The sequence below is a fragment of the Taudactylus pleione genome, unplaced genomic scaffold, assembly GCF_031769625.1.
Source record: "Taudactylus pleione unplaced genomic scaffold, aTauple2 ptg000215l, whole genome shotgun sequence".
In the NCBI taxonomy this organism is placed as follows: domain Eukaryota; kingdom Metazoa; phylum Chordata; class Amphibia; order Anura; family Myobatrachidae; genus Taudactylus; species Taudactylus pleione.
In genome coordinates this window covers 2,565,233-2,585,517 of record NW_028284617.1, presented here as the reverse complement: position 1 = coordinate 2,585,517, position 20,285 = coordinate 2,565,233, and positions in this window count along the sequence as shown.

Here is a 20,285-nt window from a genome sequence, read left to right as displayed (position 1 = left end):
CATAAGCCCACTGAGTGCATACAAACTCCGTGAAAGGGCATAAGCCCACTGAGTGGATTATGCTGGCTCCATGACAGGGCATAAGCCCAGTGAGTGCATACAAGCTCCGTGACGGCATAAGCCAACTGTGTCTATTATACACGCTCCGTGACAGGGCATAAGCCCAGTGAGTGTATTATACACACTCCGTGATGGGGCATAAGCCCACTGTGTCTATTATACACGCTCCATGACAGGGCATAAGCCCAGTGAGTGTACTATACAAGCTCCGTGACAGTGCATAAGCCCACTGTGTCTATTATACACGCTCCATGACAGGGAATAAGCCCTGTGAGTGCATACAAGCTCCGTGAAAAGGCATAGCCCACTGTATCTATTATACAAGCTCCATGAAAGGGCATAAGCCCACTGAGTGTACGGTATTATACAACCTCCGTGACAGGGCATAAGCCCACTGAGTATTATACAAGCTCCGTGACAGGGCATAAGCCCACTGAGTTTATTATACAAGCTCCGTGACAGGGCATAAGCCCACTGTGTCTATTATACAAGCTCCGTGAAAGGGCATAAGCACAGTGAGTGCATACAAGCTCCCTGAAAGGGCATAGCCCACTGTGTCTATTATACAAGCTCCGTGAAAGGGCATAAGCCCACTGAGTGTATTATACAAGCTCCGTGACAGGGCATAAGCCCACTGAATGTATTATACAAGCTCCGTGACAGGGCATAAGCCCACTGAGTGTATTATACAAGCTACGTGACTGGGCATAAGCCCACTGAGTGTATTATACAAACTAAATGACAGGGCATGAGCCCACTGAGTGCATACAAGCTCCGTGAAAGGGCATACGCCCACTGAGTGTATTATACAAGCTCTGTGACAGGGCATAAGCCCACTGAGTGTATTATACAAGCTCTGTGACAGGGCATAAGCCCACTGAGTGCATACAAGCTCCGTGAAAGGGAATAAGCCCACTGAGTGTATTATACTAGCTCCGTGACAGGGCTTAAGCCCAGTGAGTGCATACAAGCTCCGTGAAAGGGCATAGCCCACTGTGTCTATTATACAAGCTCCGTGAAAGGGCATAAGCCCAATGAGTGTATTATACAATCTCCGTGACAGGGCATAAGCCCACTGAGTGCATACAAGCTCCGTGAAAGGGCATAGCCCACTGTGTCTACTATACAAGCTCTGTGACAGGGCATAATCCCACTGAGTGCATACAAGCTCCATGAAAGGGCATAAGCCCACTGAGTGTATTATACAAGCTCCGTGACAGGGTATAAGCCCACTAAGTGTATTATACAGGCTCCATGACAGGGCATAAGCCCAGTGAGTGCATACAAGCTCCGTGACAGGGCATAAGCCAACTGTGTCTATTATACATGCTCCGTGACAGGGCATAAGCCCAGTGAGTGTATTATACAGGCTGCATGACAGGGCATAACCCAGTGAGTGCATACAAGCTCCGTGAGAGGGCATAAGCCAACTGTGTCTATTATACACGCTCCGTGACAGGGCATAAGCCCAGTGAGTGTATTATACACGCTCTGTGACAGGGCATAAGCCCACTGTCTCTATTATACACGCTCCGTGACAGGGCATAAGCCCAGTGAGTGCATACAAGCTCCTTGAAAGGGCATAGCCCACTGTGTCTATTATACAAGCTCCGTGACAGGGCATAAACCCACTGAGTGTACGGTATTATACAAGCTCCCTGACTGGGCATAAGCCCACTGAGTATTATACAAGCTCCGTGACAGGGCATAAGCCCACTGTGTCTATTATACAAGCTCCTTGAAAGGGCTTAAGCCCAGTGAGTGTACTATACAAGCTCCGTGACAGTGCATAAGCCCACTGTGTCTATTATACACGCTCCATGACAGGGAATAAGCCCTGTGAGTGCATACAAGCTCCGTGAAAAGGCATAGCCCACTGTGTCTATTATACAAGCTCCGTGACAGGGCATAAGCCCACTGAGTATTATACAAGCTCCGTGACAGGGCATAAGCCCACTGAGTTTATTATACAAGCTCCGTGACAGGGCATAAGCCCACTGTGTCTATTATACAAGCTCCGTGAAAGGGCATAAGCACAGTGAGTGCATACAAGCTCCGTGAAAGGGCATAGCCCACTGAGTGTATTATACAAGCTCCGTGACAGGGCATAAGACCACTGAATGTATTATACAAGCTCCGTGACAGGACATAAGCCCACTGAGTGTATTATACAAGCTACGTGACAGGACATAAGCCCACTGAGTGTATTATACAAACTAAATGACAGGGCATGAGCCCACTGAGTGCATACAAGCTCCGTGAAAGGGCATATGCCCACTGAGTGTATTATACAAGCTCTGTGACAGGGCATAAGCCCACTGAGTGGATTATACAAGCTCCGTGACATGGCATAAGCCCACTGTGTCTATTATACAAGCTCATTGAAAGGGAATAAGCCCAGTGAGTGCATACAAGCTCCGTGAAAGGGCATTGCCCACTGTGTCTATTATTCAAGCTCCGTGAAAGGGCATAAGCCCACTGAGTGTATTATACAATCTCCGTGACAGGGCATAAGCCCACTGAGTGTATTATACAAGCTCCGTGACAGGGCATAAGCCCACTGTGTCTATTATACAAGCTCCGTGAAAGGGCATAAGCCCAGTGAGAGCATACAAGCTCCGTGAAAGGGCATAGCCCACTTTGTCTAGTATACAAGCTCCGTGAAAGGGCATAATCCCACTGTGTCTATTATACAAGCTCCGTGAAAGGGCATAATCCCACTGAGTGCATACAAGCTCCGTGAAAGGGCATAAGCCCACTGAATGTATTATACAAGCTCCGTGACAGGTCATAAGCCCACTGAGTGTATTTTACAAGCTCCGTGACAGGGCATAAGCCCACTGACTGCACACAAGCTCCGTGAAAGGGCATAAGCTCACTGAGTGTATTATACAAGCTCTGTGACAGGACATAAGCCCACTGAGTGTATTATACAAGCTCCGTGACAGGGCATAAGCCCACTGAGTGCATACAAGCTCCGTGACAGGGCATATGCCCACTGAGTGCATACAAGCTCCTTGACAGGGCATAAGCCAACTGTGTCTATTATACACGCTCCGTGACAGAGCATAAACCCAGTGAGTGTATTATACACGCTCCGTGACGGCATAAGCCCACTGTGTCTATTATACACGCTCCATGACAGGGCATAAACCCACTGAGTGTATTATACAAGCTCCGTGACAGGGCATAAGCCCACTGAGTGCATACAAGCTCCGTGACAGGGCATAAGCCCAGCGAGTGCATACAAGCTCTGTGAAAGGGCATACCACATTGTGTCTATTATACAAGCTCCTTGAAAGGGCATAGCCCACTGTGTGTATTATACACGCTCCATGACAGGGCATAAGCCCACTGAGTGTATTATACAATCTCCGTGACATTGCATAAGCCCACTGAGTGTATTATACAAGCTCCGTGACAGGGCATAAGCCCACTGTGTCTATTATACAAGCTCCGTGAAAGGGCATAAGCCCAGTGAGTGCATACAAGCTCCGTGAAAGGGCATAGCCCACTTTGTCTAGTATACAAGCTCCGTGAAAGGGCATAATCCCACTGTGTCTATTATACAAGCTCCGTGAAAGGGCATAATCCCACTGAGTGCATACAAGCTCCGTGAAAGGGCATAAGCCCACTGAATGTATTATACAAGCTCCGTGACAGGTCATAAGCCCACTGAGTGTATTTTACAAGCTCCGTGACAGGGCATAAGCCCACTGACTGCATACAAGCTCCGTGAAAGGGCATAAGCCCAGTGAGTGTATTATACATGCTCCTTGACAGGGCATAAGCCCACTGTGTCTATTATACACGCTCCGTGACAGGGCATAAGCCCACTGAGTGCATAAAAGCTCCGTGAAAGGGCATAGCCCACTGTGTCTATTATACATGCTCCATGACAGGGCATAAGCCCAGTGAGTGTTTTATACAAGCTCCGTGACAGTGCATAAGCCCACTGTGTCTATTATACACGCTCCATGACTGGGCTTAAGCCCTGTGAGTGCATACAAGCTCCTTGAAACGGCATAAGCCCACTGAGTGTATTATACAAGCTTCGTGACAGGGCATAAGCCCACTGAGTGCATACAAGCTCTGTGACAGGGCATAAGCCCACTGAGTGTATTATAGAAGCTCCGTGACAGGGCATAAGCTCACTTAGGGTGTTATACAAGCTCCTTGACAGGGCATAAGCCCAGTGAGTGTATACACGCACCGTGACAGGGCATAAGCTAACTGTGTCTATTATACACGCTCCGTGACTGGGCATAAGCCCAGTGAGTGTATTATACATGCTCCTTGACAGGGCATAAGCCCACTGTGTCTATTATACACGCTCCGTGACAGGGCATAAGCCCACTGAGTGCATACAAGCTCCGTGAAAGGGCATAGCCCACTGTGTCTATTATACATGCTCCATGACAGGGCATAAGCCCAGTGAGTGTTTTATACAAGCTCCGTGACAGTGCATAAGCCCACTGTGTCTATTATACACGCTCCATGACTGGGCTTAAGCCCTGTGAGTGCATACAAGCTCCGAGAAAAGGCATAGCCCACTGTGTCTATTATACAAGCTCCGTGAAAGGGCATAAGCCCACTGAGTGTACGGTATTATACAAGCTCCGTGACTGGCCATTAGCCCTCTGAGTATTATACAAGCTCCGTGACAGGGCATAAGCCCACTGAGTGTATTATACAAGCTCCGTGACATGGCATAAGCCCACTGTGTCTATTATACAAGCTCATTGAAAGGGAATAAGCCCAGTGAGTTCATACAAGCTCCGTGAAAGGGCATTGCCCACTGTGTCTATTATTCAAGCTCCGTGAAAGGGCATAAGCCCACTGAGTGTATTATACAATCTCCGTGACAGGGCATAAGCCCACTGAGTGTATTATACAAGCTCCGTGACAGGGCATAAGCCCACTGTGTCTATTATACAAGCTCCGTGAAAGGGCATAAGCCCAGTGAGTGCATACAAGCTCCGTGAAAGGGCATAGCCCACTTTGTCTAGTATCCAAGCTCCGTCAAAGGGCATAAGCCCACTGAGTGTATTATACAAGCTCCGTGACAGGGCATAAGACCACTGAATGTATTATACAACCTCCGTGACAGGGCATAAGCCCACTGAGTGTATTATACAAGCTCCATGACAGGGCATAAGCCCACTGTGTCTATTATACAAGCTCCGTGAAAGGGCATAATCCCACTGAGTGCATACAAGCTCCGTGAAAGGGCATAAACCCACTGAATGTATTATACAAGCTCCGTGACAGGTCATAAGCCCACTGAGTGTATTTTACAAGCTCCGTGACAGGGCATAAGCCCACTGACTGCATACAAGCTCCGTGAAAGGGCATAAGCCCACTGAGTGTATTATACAAGCTCTGTGACAGGACATAAGCCCACTGAGTGTATTATACAAGCTCCGTGACAGGGAATAAGCCCACTGAGTGCATACAAGCTCCGTGACAGGGCATATGCCCACCGATTGCATACAAGCTCCGTGACAGGGCATAAGCCAACTTTGTCTATTATACACGCTCCGTGACAGGGCATAAGCCCAGTGAGTGTATTATATACGCTCCGTGACGGCATAAGCCCACTGTGTCTATTATACACGCTCCGTGACAGGGCATAAGCCCAGCGAGTGCATACAAGCTCTGTGAAAGGGCATACCACACTGTGTCTATTATACAAGCTCCTTGAAAGGGCATAGCCCACTGCGTCTATTATACAATCTCCGTGAAAGGGCATAAGCCCACTGAGTGCATACAAACTCCGTGAAAGGGCATAAGCCCACTGAGTGGATTATGCTGGCTCCATGACAGGGCATAAGCCCAGTGAGTGCATACAAGCTCCGTGACGGCATAAGCCAACTGTGTCTATTATACACGCTCCGTGACAGGGCATAAGCCCAGTGAGTGTATTATACACACTCCGTGATGGGGCATAAGCCCACTGTGTCTATTATACACGCTCCATGACAGGGCATAAGCCCAGTGAGTGTACTATACAAGCTCCGTGACAGTGCATAAGCCCACTGTGTCTATTATACACGCTCCATGACAGGGAATAAGCCCTGTGAGTGCATACAAGCTCCGTGAAAAGGCATAGCCCACTGTATCTATTATACAAGCTCCATGAAAGGGCATAAGCCCACTGAGTGTACGGTATTATACAACCTCCGTGACAGGGCATAAGCCCACTGAGTATTATACAAGCTCCGTGAAAGGGCATAAGCTCACTGAGTGTATTATACAAGCTCTGTGACAGGACATAAGCCCACTGAGTGTATTATACAAGCTCCGTGACAGGGCATAAGCCCACTGAGTGCATACAAGCTCCGTGACAGGGCATATGCCCACTGAGTGCATACAAGCTCCTTGACAGGGCATAAGCCAACTGTGTCTATTATACACGCTCCGTGACAGAGCATAAACCCAGTGAGTGTATTATACACGCTCCGTGACGGCATAAGCCCACTGTGTCTATTATACACGCTCCATGACAGGGCATAAACCCACTGAGTGTATTATACAAGCTCCGTGACAGGGCATAAGCCCACTGAGTGCATACAAGCTCCGTGACAGGGCATAAGCCCAGCGAGTGCATACAAGCTCTGTGAAAGGGCATACCACATTGTGTCTATTATACAAGCTCCTTGAAAGGGCATAGCCCACTGTGTCTATTATACACGCTCCATGACAGGGCATAAGCCCACTGAGTGTATTATACAATCTCCGTGACAGGGCATAAGCCCACTGAGTGTATTATACAAGCTCCGTGACAGGGCATAAGCCCACTGTGTCTATTATACAAGCTCCGTGAAAGGGCATAAGCCCAGTCAGTGCATACAAGCTCCGTGAAAGGGCATAGCCCACTTTGTCTAGTATACAAGCTCCGTGAAAGGGCATAATCCCACTGTGTCTATTATACAAGCTCCGTGAAAGGGCATAATCCCACTGAGTGCATACAAGCTCCGTGAAAGGGCATAAGCCCACTGAATGTATTATACAAGCTCCGTGACAGGTCATAAGCCCACTGAGTGTATTTTACAAGCTCCGTGACAGGGCATAAGCCCACTGACTGCATACAAGCTCCGTGAAAGGGCATAAGCCCACTGAGTGTATTATACAAGCTCTGTGACAGGACATAAGCCCACTGAGTGTATTATACAAGCTCCGTGACAGGGCATAAGCCCACTGAGTGCATACAAGCTCCGTGACAGGGCATATGCCCACTGAGTGCATACAAGCTCCTTGACAGGGCATAAGCCAACTGTGTCTATTATACACGCTCCGTGACAGGGCATAAGCCCAGCGAGTGCATACAAACTCTGTGAAAGGGCATACCACACTGTGTATATTATACAAGCTCCTTGAAAGGGCATAGCCCTCTGCTTCTATTATACAATCTCCGTGAAAGGGCATAAGCCCACTGAGTGCATACAAGCTCCGTGAAAGGGCATAAGCCCACTGAGTGGATTATGCAGGCTCCATGACAGGGCATAAGCCCAGTGAGTGCATACAAGCTCCGTGACGGCATAAGCCAACTGTGTCTATTATACACGCTCCGTGACAGGGCATAAGCCCAGTGAGTGTATTATACACACTCCGTGATGGGGCATAAGCCCACTGTGTCTATTATACACGCTCCATGACAGGGCATAAGCCCAGTGAGTGTACTATACAAGCTCCGTGACAGTGCATAAGCCCACTGTGTCTATTATACACGCTCCAAGACAGGGAATAAGCCCTGTGAGTGCATACAAGCTCCGTGAAAAGGCATAGCCCACTGTGTCTATTATACAAGCTCCGTGAAAAGGCATAATCCCACTGAGTGTACGGTATTATACAACCTCCGTGACAGGGCATAAGCCCACTGAGTATTATACATGCTCCGTGACAGGGCATAAGCCCACTGAGTTTATTATACAAGCTCCGTGACAGGGCATAAGCCCACTGTGTCTATTATACAAGCTCCGTGAAAGGGCATAAGCACAGTGAGTGCATACAAGCTCCCTGAAAGAGCATAGCCCACTGTGTCTATTATGCAAGCTCCGTGAAAGGGCATAAGCCCACTGAGTGTATTATACAAGCTCCGTGACAGGGCATAAGCCCACTGAATGTATTATACAAGCTCCGTGACAGGGCATAAGCCCACTGAGTGTATCATACAAGCTACGTGACTGGGCATAAGCCCACTGAGTGTATTATACAAACTAAATGACAGGGCATGAGCCCACTGAGTGCATACAAGCTCCGTGAAAGGGAATACGCCCACTGAGTGTATTATACAAGCTCTGTGACAGGGCATAAGCCCACTGAGTGTATTATACAAGCTCCGTGACAGGGCATAAGCCCACTGAGTGCATACAAGCTCCGTGAAACGGAATAAGCCCACTGAGTGTATTATACTAGCTCCGTGACAGGGCTTAAGCCCAGTGAGTGCATACAAGCTCCGTGAAAGGGCATAGCCCACTGTGTCTATTATACAAGCTCCGTGAAAGGGCATAAGCCCAATGAGTGTATTATACAATCTCCGTGACAGGGCATAAGCCCACTGAGTGCATTCAAGCTCCGTGAAAGGGCATAGCCCACTGTGTCTACTATACAAGCTCTGTGACAGGGCATAATCCCACTGAGTGCATACATGCTCCGTGAAAGGGCATAAGCCCACTGAGTGTATTATACAAGCTCCGTGACAGGGTATAAGCCCACTAAGTGTATTATACAGGCTCCATGACAGGGCATAAGCCCAGTGAGTGCATACAAGCTCCGTGACAGGGCATAAGCCAACTGTGTCTATTATACATGCTCCGTGACAGGGCATAAACCCAGTGAGTGTATTATACAGGCTCCATGACAGGGCATAACCCAGTGAGTGCATACAAGCTCCGTGAGAGGGCATAAGCCAACTGTGTCTATTATACACGCTCCGTGACAGGGCATAAGCCCAGTGAGTGTATTATACACGCTCTGTGACAGGGCATAAGCCCACTGTCTCTATTATACAAGCTCCGTGACAGGGCATAAGCTCAGTGAGTGCATACAAGCTCCGTGAAAGGGCATAGCCCACTGTGTCTATTATACACACTCCATGACAGGGCATAAGCCCACTGAGTGCATACAAGCTCCGTGAAAAGGCATAGCCCACTGTGTCTATTATACAAGCTCCGTGACAGGGCATAAGCCCACTGAGTGTACGGTATTATGCAAGCTCCCTGACTGGGCATAAGCCCACTGAGTATTATACAAGCTTCGTGACAGGGCATAAGCCCACTGTGTCTATTATACAAGCTCCTTGAAAGGGCTTAAGCCCAGTGAGTGTACTATACAAGCTCCGTGACAGTGCATAAGTCCACTGTGTCTATTATACACGCTCCATGACAGGGAATAAGCCCTGTGTGTGCATACAAGCTCCGTGAAAAGGCATAGCCCACTGTGTCTATTATACAAGCTCCGTGACAGGGCATAAGCCCACTGAGTATTATACAAGCTCCGTGACAGGGCATAAGCCCACTGAGTTTATTATACAAGCTCCGTGACAGGGCATAAGCCCACTGTGTCTATTATACAAGCTCCGTGAAAGGGCATAAGCACAGTGAGTGCATACAAGCTCCGTGAAAGGGCATAGCCCACTGTGTCTATTATACAAGCTCCGTGAAAGGGCATAAGCCCACTGAGTGTATTATACAAGCTCCGTGACAGGGCATAAGCCCACTGAATGTATTATACAAGCTCCGTGACAGGACATAAGCCCACTGAGTGTATTATACAAGCTACGTGACAGGACATAAGCCCACTGAGTGTATTATACAAACTTAATGACAGGGCATGAGCCCACTGAGTGCATACAAGCTCCGTGAAAGGGCATACGCCCACTGAGTGTATTATACAAGCTCCGTGAAAGGGCATAAGCACAGTGAGTGCATACAAGCTCCGTGAAAGGGCATAGCCCACTGTGTCTATTATACAAGCTCCGTGAAAGGGCATAAGCCCACTGAGTGTATTATACAAGCTCCGTGACAGGGCATAAGCCCACTGAATGTATTATACAAGCTCCGTGACATGACATAAGCCCCCTGAGTGTATTATACAAGCTACGTGACAGGGCATAAGCCCACTGAGTGTATTATACAAGCTCCGTGACAGGGCATAAGCCCAGTGAGTGCATACAAGCTCCGTGAAAGGGCATAGCCCACTTTGTCTAGTATACAAGCTCAGAGAAAGGGCATAAGCCCACTGAGTGTATTATACAAGCTCCGTGACAGGGCATAAGCCCACTGTGTCTATTATACAAGCTCCGTGACAGGGCATAAGCCCACTGTGTCTATTATACAAGCTCCGTGACAGGGCATAAGCCCACTGTGTCTATTATACAAGCTCCGTGAAAGGGCATAAGCCCACTGAATGTATTATACAAGCTCCGTGACAGGTCATAAGCCCACTGAGTGTATTTTACAAGCTCCGTGACAGGGCTTAAGCCCACTGACTGCATACAAGCTCCGTGAAAGGGCATAAGCCCACTGAGTGTATTATACAAGCTCTGTGACAGGACATAAGCCCACTGAGTGTATTATACAAGCTCCGTGACAGGGCATAAGCCCACTGAGTGCATTCAAGCTCCGTGAAAGGGCATAGCCCACTGTGTCTACTATACAAGCTCTGTGACAGGGCATAATCCCACTGAGTGCATACAAGCTCCGTGAAAGGGCATAAGCCCACTGAGTGTATTATACAAGCTCCGTGACAGGGTATAAGCCCACTAAGTGTATTATACAGGCTCCATGACAGGGCATAAGCCCAGTGAGTGCATACAAGCTCCGTGACAGGGCATAAGCCAACTGTGTCTATTATACATGCTCCGTGACAGGGCATAAGCCCAGTGAGTGTATTATACAGGCTCCATGACAGGGCATAACCCAGTGAGTGCATACAAGCTCCGTGAGAGGGCATAAGCCAACTGTGTCTATTATACACGCTCCGTGACAGGGCATAAGCCCAGTGAGTGTATTATACACGCTCTGTGACAGGGCATAAGCCCACTGTCTCTATTATACAAGCTCCGTGACAGGGCATAAGCCCAGTGAGTGCATACAAGCTCCGTGAAAGGGCATAGCCCACTGTGTCTATTATACACACTCCATGACAGGGCATAAGCCCACTGAGTGCATACAAGCTCCGTGAAAAGGCATAGCCCACTGTGTCTATTATACAAGCTCCGTGACAGGGCATAAGCCCACTGAGTGTACGGTATTATGCAAGCTCCCTGACTGGGCATAAGCCCACTGAGTATTATACAAGCTTCGTGACAGGGCATAAGCCCACTGTGTCTATTATACAAGCTCCGTGAAAGGGCATAGCCCACTGTGTCTATTATACACACTCCATGACAGGGCATAAGCCCACTGAGTGCATACAAGCTCCGTGAAAAGGCATAGCCCACTGTGTCTATTATACAAGCTCCGTGACAGGGCATAAGCCCACTGAGTGTACGGTATTATGCAAGCTCCCTGACTGGGCATAAGCCCACTGAGTATTTTACAAGCTCCGTGACAGGGCTTAAGCCCACTGACTGCATACAAGCTCCGTGAAAGGGCATAAGCCCACTGAGTGTATTATACAAGCTCTGTGACAGGACATAAGCCCACTGAGTGTATTATACAAGCTCCGTGACAGGGCATAAGCCCACTGAGTGCATTCAAGCTCCGTGAAAGGGCATAGCCCACTGTGTCTACTATACAAGCTCTGTGACAGGGCATAATCCCACTGAGTGCATACAAGCTCCGTGAAAGGGCATAAGCCCACTGAGTGTATTATACAAGCTCCGTGACAGGGTATAAGCCCACTAAGTGTATTATACAGGCTCCATGACAGGGCATAAGCCCAGTGAGTGCATACAAGCTCCGTGACAGGGCATAAGCCAACTGTGTCTATTATACATGCTCCGTGACAGGGCATAAGCCCAGTGAGTGTATTATACAGGCTCCATGACAGGGCATAACCCAGTGAGTGCATACAAGCTCCGTGAGAGGGCATAAGCCAACTGTGTCTATTATACACGCTCCGTGACAGGGCATAAGCCCAGTGAGTGTACTATACAAGCTCCGTGACAGTGCATAAGTCCACTGTGTCTATTATACACGCTCCATGACAGGGAATAAGCCCTGTGTGTGCATACAAGCTCCGTGAAAAGGCATAGCCCACTGTGTCTATTATACAAGCTCCGTGACAGGGCATAAGCCCACTGAGTATTATACAAGCTCCGTGACAGGGCATAAGCCCACTGAGTTTATTATACAAGCTCCGTGACAGGGCATAAGCCCACTGTGTCTATTATACAAGCTCCGTGAAAGGGCATAAGCACAGTGAGTGCATACAAGCTCCGTGAAAGGGCATAGCCCACTGTATCTATTATACAAGCTCCGTGAAAGGGCATAAGCCCACTGAATGTATTATACAAGCTCCGTGACAGGTCATAAGCCCACTGAATGTATTATACAAGCTCCGTGACAGGACATAAGCCCACTGACTGCATACAAGCTCCGTGAAAGGGCATAAGCCCACTGAGTGTATTATACAAGCTCTGTGACAGGACATAAGCCCACTGAGTGTATTATACAAGCTCCGTGACAGGGCATAAGCCCACTGAGTGCATTCAAGCTCCGTGAAAGGGCATAGCCCACTGTGTCTACTATACAAGCTCTGTGACAGGGCATAATCCCACTGAGTGCATACAAGCTCCGTGAAAGGGCATAAGCCCACTGAGTGTATTATACAAGCTCCGTGACAGGGTATAAGCCCACTAAGTGTATTATACAGGCTCCATGACAGGGCATAAGCCCAGTGAGTGCATACAAGCTCCGTGACAGGGCATAAGCCAACTGTGTCTATTATACATGCTCCGTGACAGGGCATAAGCCCAGTGAGTGTATTATACAGGCTCCATGACAGGGCATAACCCAGTGAGTGCATACAAGCTCCGTGAGAGGGCATAAGCCAACTGTGTCTATTATACACGCTCCGTGACAGGGCATAAGCCCAGTGAGTGTACTATACAAGCTCCGTGACAGTGCATAAGTCCACTGTGTCTATTATACACGCTCCATGACAGGGAATAAGCCCTGTGTGTGCATACAAGCTCCGTGAAAAGGCATAGCCCACTGTGTCTATTATACAAGCTCCGTGACAGGGCATAAGCCCACTGAGTATTATACAAGCTCCGTGACAGGGCATAAGCCCACTGAGTTTATTATACAAGCTCCGTGACAGGGCATAAGCCCACTGTGTCTATTATACAAGCTCCGTGAAAGGGCATAAGCACAGTGAGTGCATACAAGCTCCGTGAAAGGGCATAGCCCACTGTATCTATTATACAAGCTCCGTGAAAGGGCATAAGCCCACTGAATGTATTATACAAGCTCCGTGACAGGTCATAAGCCCACTGAATGTATTATACAAGCTCCGTGACAGGACATAAGCCCACTGACTGCATACAAGCTCCGTGAAAGGGCATAAGCCCACTGAGTGTATTATACAAGCTCTGTGACAGGACATAAGCCCACTGAGTGTATTATACAAGCTCCGTGACAGGGCATAAGCCCACTGAGTGCATTCAAGCTCCGTGAAAGGGCATAGCCCACTGTGTCTACTATACAAGCTCTGTGACAGGGCATAATCCCACTGAGTGCATACAAGCTCCGTGAAAGGGCATAAGCCCACTGAGTGTATTATACAAGCTCCGTGACAGGGTATAAGCCCACTAAGTGTATTATACAGGCTCCATGACAGGGCATAAGCCCAGTGAGTGCATACAAGCTCCGTGACAGGGCATAAGCCAACTGTGTCTATTATACATGCTCCGTGACAGGGCATAAGCCCAGTGAGTGTATTATACAGGCTCCATGACAGGGCATAACCCAGTGAGTGCATACAAGCTCCGTGAGAGGGCATAAGCCAACTGTGTCTATTATACACGCTCCGTGACAGGGCATAAGCCCAGTGAGTGTATTATACACGCTCTGTGACAGGGCATAAGCCCACTGTCTCTATTATACAAGCTCCATGACAGGGCATAAGCCCAGTGAGTGCATACAAGCTCCGTGAAAGGGCATAGCCCACTGTGTCTATTATACACACTCCATGACAGGGCATAAGCCCACTGAGTGCATACAAGCTCCGTGAAAAGGCATAGCCCACTGTGTCTATTATACAAGCTCCGTGACAGGGCATAAGCCCACTGAGTGTACGGTATTATGCAAGCTCCCTGACTGGGCATAAGCCCACTGAGTATTATACAAGCTTCGTGACAGGGCATAAGCCCACTGTGTCTATTATACAAGCTCCTTGAAAGGGCTTAAGCCCAGTGAGTGTACTATACAAGCTCCGTGACAGTGCATAAGTCCACTGTGTCTATTATACACGCTCCATGACAGGGAATAAGCCCTGTGTGTGCATACAAGCTCCGTGAAAAGGCATAGCCCACTGTGTCTATTATACAAGCTCCGTGACAGGGCATAAGCCCACTGAGTATTATACAAGCTCCGTGACAGGGCATAAGCCCACTGAGTTTATTATACAAGCTCCGTGACAGGGCATAAGCCCACTGTGTCTATTATACAAGCTCCGTGAAAGGGCATAAGCACAGTGAGTGCATACAAGCTCCGTGAAAGGGCATAGCCCACTGTGTCTATTATACAAGCTCCGTGAAAGGGCATAAGCCCACTGAGTGTATTATACAAGCTCCGTGACAGGGCATAAGCCCACTGAATGTATTATACAAGCTCCGTGACAGGACATAAGCCCACTGAGTGTATTATACAAGCTACGTGACAGGACATAAGCCCACTGAGTGTATTATACAAACTTAATGACAGGGCATGAGCCCACTGAGTGCATACAAGCTCTGTGAAAGGGCATACGCCCACTGAGTGTATTATACAAGCTCCGTGAAAGGGCATAAGCACAGTGAGTGCATACAAGCTCCGTGAAAGGGCATAGCCCACTGTGTCTATTATACAAGCTCTGTGAAAGGGCATAAGCCCACTGAGTGTATTATACAAGCTCCGTGACAGGGCATAAGCCCACTGAATGTATTATACAAGCTCCGTGACATGACATAAGCCCTCTGAGTGTATTATACAAGCTACGTGACAGGGCATAAGCCCACTGAGTGTATTATACAAGCTCCGTGAAAGGGCATAAGCCCACTGAATGTATTATACAAGCTCCGTGACAGGTCATAAGCCCACTGAGTGTATTTTACAAGCTCCGTGACAGGGCTTAAGCCCACTGACTGCATACAAGCTCCGTGAAAGGGCATAAGCCCACTGAGTGTATTATACAAGCTCTGTGACAGGACATAAGCCCACTGAGTGTATTATACAAGCTCCGTGACAGGGAATTAGCCCACTGAGTGCATACAAGCTCCGTAACAGGGCACATGCCCACTGAGTGCATACAAGCTCCGTGACAGGGCATAAGCCAACTATGTCTATTATACACGCTCCGTAACAGGGCATAAGCCCAGTGAGTGTATTATTCACGCTCCGTGACGGCATAAGCCCACTGTGTCTATTATACACGCTCCGTGACAGGGCATAAGCCCAGCGAGTGCATACAAGCTCTGTGAAAGGGCATACCACACTGTGTCTATTATACAAGCTCCTTGAAAGGGCATAGCCCACTGTGTCTATTATACAATCTCCATGAAAGGGCATAAGCCCACTGAGTGCATACAAGCTCCGTGAAAGGGCATAAACCCACTGTGTGGATTATGCATGCTCCATGACAGGGCATAAGCCCAGTGAGTGCATACAAGCTCCGTGACGGCATAAGCCAACTGTGTCTATTATACACGCTCCGTGACAGGGCATAAGCCCAGTGAGTGTATTATACACACTCCGTGATGGGGCATAAGCCCACTGTGTCTTTTATACACGCTCCATGACAGGGCATAAGCCCAGTGAGTGTACTATACAAGCTCCGTGACAGTGCATAAGCCCACTGTGTCTATTATACACGCTCCTTGACAGGGTATAAGCCCTGTGAGTGCATACAATCTCCGTGAAAAGGCATAGCCCACTGTGTCTATTATACAAGCTCCGTGAAAGGGCATAAGCCCACTGAGTGTACGGTATTATACAACCTCCGTGACAGGGCATAAGCCCACTGAGTATTATACAAGCTCCGTGACAGGGCATAAGCCCACTGAGTTTATTATACAAGCTCCGTGACAGGGCATAAGCCCACTGTGTCTATTATACAAGCTCCGTGAAAGGGCATAAGCACAGTGAGTGCATACAAGCTCCCTGAAAGGGCATAGCCCACTGTGTCTATTATACAAGCTCCGTGAAAGGGCATAAACCCACTGAGTGTATTATACAAGCTCCGTGACAGGGCATAAGCCCACTGAATGTATTATACAAGCTCCGTGACAGGGCATAAGCCCACTGAGTGTATTATACAAGCTACGTGACAGGACATAAGCCCACTGAGTGTATTATACAAACTAAATGACAGGGCATGAGCCCACTGAGTGCATACAAGCTCCGTGAAAGGGCATATGCCCACTGAGTGTATTATACAAGCTCTGTGACAGGGCATAAGCCCACTGAGTGGATTATACAAGCTCCGTGACATGGCATAAGCCCACTGTGTCTATTATACAAGCTCATTGAAAGGGAATAAGCCCAGTGAGTGCATACAAGCTCCGTGAAAGGGCATTGCCCACTGTGTCTATTATTCAAGCTCCGTGAAAGGGCATAAGCCCACTGAGTGTATTATACAATCTCCGTGACAGGGCATAAGCCCACTGAGTGTATTATACAAGCTCCATGACAGGGCATAAGCCCACTGTGTCTATTATACAAGCTCCGTGAAAGGGCATAAACCCAGTGAGAGCATACAAGCTCCGTGAAAGGGCATAGCCCACTTTGTCTAGTATACAAGCTCCGTGAAAGGGCATAATCCCACTGTGTCTATTATACAAGCTCCGTGAAAGGGCATAATCCCACTGAGTGCATACAAGCTCCGTGAAAGGGCATAAGCCCACTGAATGTATTATACAAGCTCCGTGACAGGTCATAAGCCCACTGAGTGTATTTTACAAGCTCCGTGACAGGGCATAAGCCCACTGACTGCATACAAGCTCCGTGAAAGGGCATAAGCTCACTGAGTGTATTATACAAGCTCTGTGACAGGACATAAGCCCACTGAGTGTATTATACAAGCTCCGTGACAGGGCATAAGCCCACTGAGTGCATACAAGCTCCGTGACAGGGCATATGCCCACTGAGTGCATACAAGCTCCTTGACAGGGCATAAGCCAACTGTGTCTATTATACACGCTCCGTGACAGAGCATAAACCCAGTGAGTGTATTATACACGCTCCGTGACGGCATAAGCCCACTGTGTCTATTATACACGCTCCATGACAGGGCATAAACCCACTGAGTGTATTATACAAGCTCCGTGACAGGGCATAAGCCCACTGAGTGCATACAAGCTCCGTGACAGGGCATAAGCCCAGCGAGTGCATACAAGCTCTGTGAAAGGGCATACCACATTGTGTCTATTATACAAGCTCCTTGAAAGGGCATAGCCCACTGTGTCTATTATACACGCTCCATGACAGGGCATAAGCCCACTGAGTGTATTATACAATCTCCGTGACAGGGCATAAGCCCACTGAGTGTATTATACAAGCTCCGTGACAGGGCATAAGCCCACTGTGTCTATTATACAAGCTCCGTGAAAGGGCATAAGCCCAGTGAGTGCATACAAGCTCCGTGAAAGGGCATAGCCCACTTTGTCTAGTATACAAGCTCCGTGAAAGGGCATAATCCCACTGTGTCTATTATACAAGCTCCGTGAAAGGGCATAATCCCACTGAGTGCATACAAGCTCCGTGAAAGGGCATAAACCCACTGAATGTATTATACAAGCTCCGTGACAGGTCATAAGCCCACTGAGTGTATTTTACAAGCTCCGTGACAGGGCATAAGCCCACTGACTGCATACAAGCTCCGTGAAAGGGCATAAGCCCACTGAGTGTATTATACAAGCTCTGTGACAGGACATAAGCCCACTGAGTGTATTATACAAGCTCCGTGACAGGGCATAAGCCCACTGAGTGCATACAAGCTCCGTGACAGGGCATATGCCCACTGAGTGCATACAAGCTCCTTGACAGGGCATAAGCCAACTGTGTCTATTATACACGCTCCGTGACAGGGCATAAGCCCAGCGAGTGCATACAAACTCTGTGAAAGGGCATACCACACTGTGTATATTATACAAGCTCCTTGAAAGGGCATAGCCCTCTGCTTCTATTATACAATCTCCGTGAAAGGGCATAAGCCCACTGAGTGCATACAAGCTCCGTGAAAGGGCATAAGCCCACTGAGTGGATTATGCAGGCTCCATGACAGGGCATAAGCCCAGTGAGTGCATACAAGCTCCGTGACGGCATAAGCCAACTGTGTCTATTATACACGCTCCGTGACAGGGCATAAGCCCAGTGAGTGTATTATACACACTCCGTGATGGGGCATAAGCCCACTGTGTCTATTATACACGCTCCATGACAGGGCATAAGCCCAGTGAGTGTACTATACAAGCTCCGTGACAGTGCATAAGCCCACTGTGTCTATTATACACGCTCCATGACAGGGAATAAGCCCTGTGAGTGCATACAAGCTCCGTGAAAAGGCATAGCCCACTGTGTCTATTATACAAGCTCCGTGAAAGGGCATAATCCCACTGAGTGTACGGTATTATACAACCTCCGTGACAGGGCATAAGCCCACTGAGTATTATACATGCTCCGTGACAGGGCATAAGCCCACTGAGTTTATTATACAAGCTCCGTGACAGGGCATAAGCCCACTGTGTCTATTATACAAGCTCCGTGAAAGGGCATAAGCACAGTGAGTGCATACAAGCTCCCTGAAAGGGCATAGCCCACTGTGTCTATTATGCAAGCTCCGTGAAAGGGCATAAGCCCACTGAGTGTATTATACAAGCTCCGTGACAGGGCATAAGCCCACTGAATGTATTATACAAGCTCCGTGACAGGGCATAAGCCCACTGAGTGTATTATACAAGCTACGTGACTGGGCATAAGCCCACTGAGTGTATTATACAAACTAAATGACAGGGCATGAGCCCACTGAGTGCATACAAGCTCCGTGAAAGGGAATACGCCCACTGAGTGTATTATACAAGCTCTGTGACAGGGCATAAGCCCACTGAGTGTATTATACAAGCTCCGTGACAGGGCATAAGCCCACTGAGTGCATACAAGCTCCGTGAAACGGAATAAGCCCACTGAGTGTATTATACTAGCTCCGTGACAGGGCTTAAGCCCAGTGAGTGCATACAAGCTCCGTGAAAGGGCATAGCCCACTGTGTCTATTATACAAGCTCCGTGAAAGGGCATAAGCCCAATGAGTGTATTATACAATCTCCGTGACAGGGCATAAGCCCACTGAGTGCATTCAAGCTCCGTGAAAGGGCATAGCCCACTGTGTCTACTATACAAGCTCTGTGACAGGGCATAATCCCACTGAGTGCATACAAGCTCCGTGAAAGGGCATAAGCCCACTGAGTGTATTATACAAGCTCCGTGACAGGGTATAAGCCCACTAAGTGTATTATACAGGCTCCATGACAGGGCATAAGCCCAGTGAGTGCATACAAGCTCCGTGACAGGGCATAAGCCAACTGTGTCTATTATACATGCTCCGTGACAGGGCATAAGCCCAGTGAGTGTATTATACAGGCTCCATGACAGGGCATAACCCAGTGAGTGCATACAAGCTCCGTGAGAGGGCATAAGCCAACTGTGTCTATTATACACGCTCCGTGACAGGGCATAAGCCCAGTGAGTGTATTATACACGCTCTGTGACAGGGCATAAGCCCACTGTCTCTATTATACAAGCTCCGTGACAGGGCATAAGCCCAGTGAGTGCATACAAGCTCCGTGAAAGGGCATAGCCCACTGTGTCTATTATACACACTCCATGACAGGGCATAAGCCCACTGAGTGCATACAAGCTCCGTGAAAAGGCATAGCCCACTGTGTCTATTATACAAGCTCCATGACAGGGCATAAGCCCACTGAGTGTACGGTATTATGCAAGCTCCCTGACTGGGCATAAGCCCACTGAGTATTATACAAGCTTCGTGACAGGGCATAAGCCCACTGTGTCTATTATACA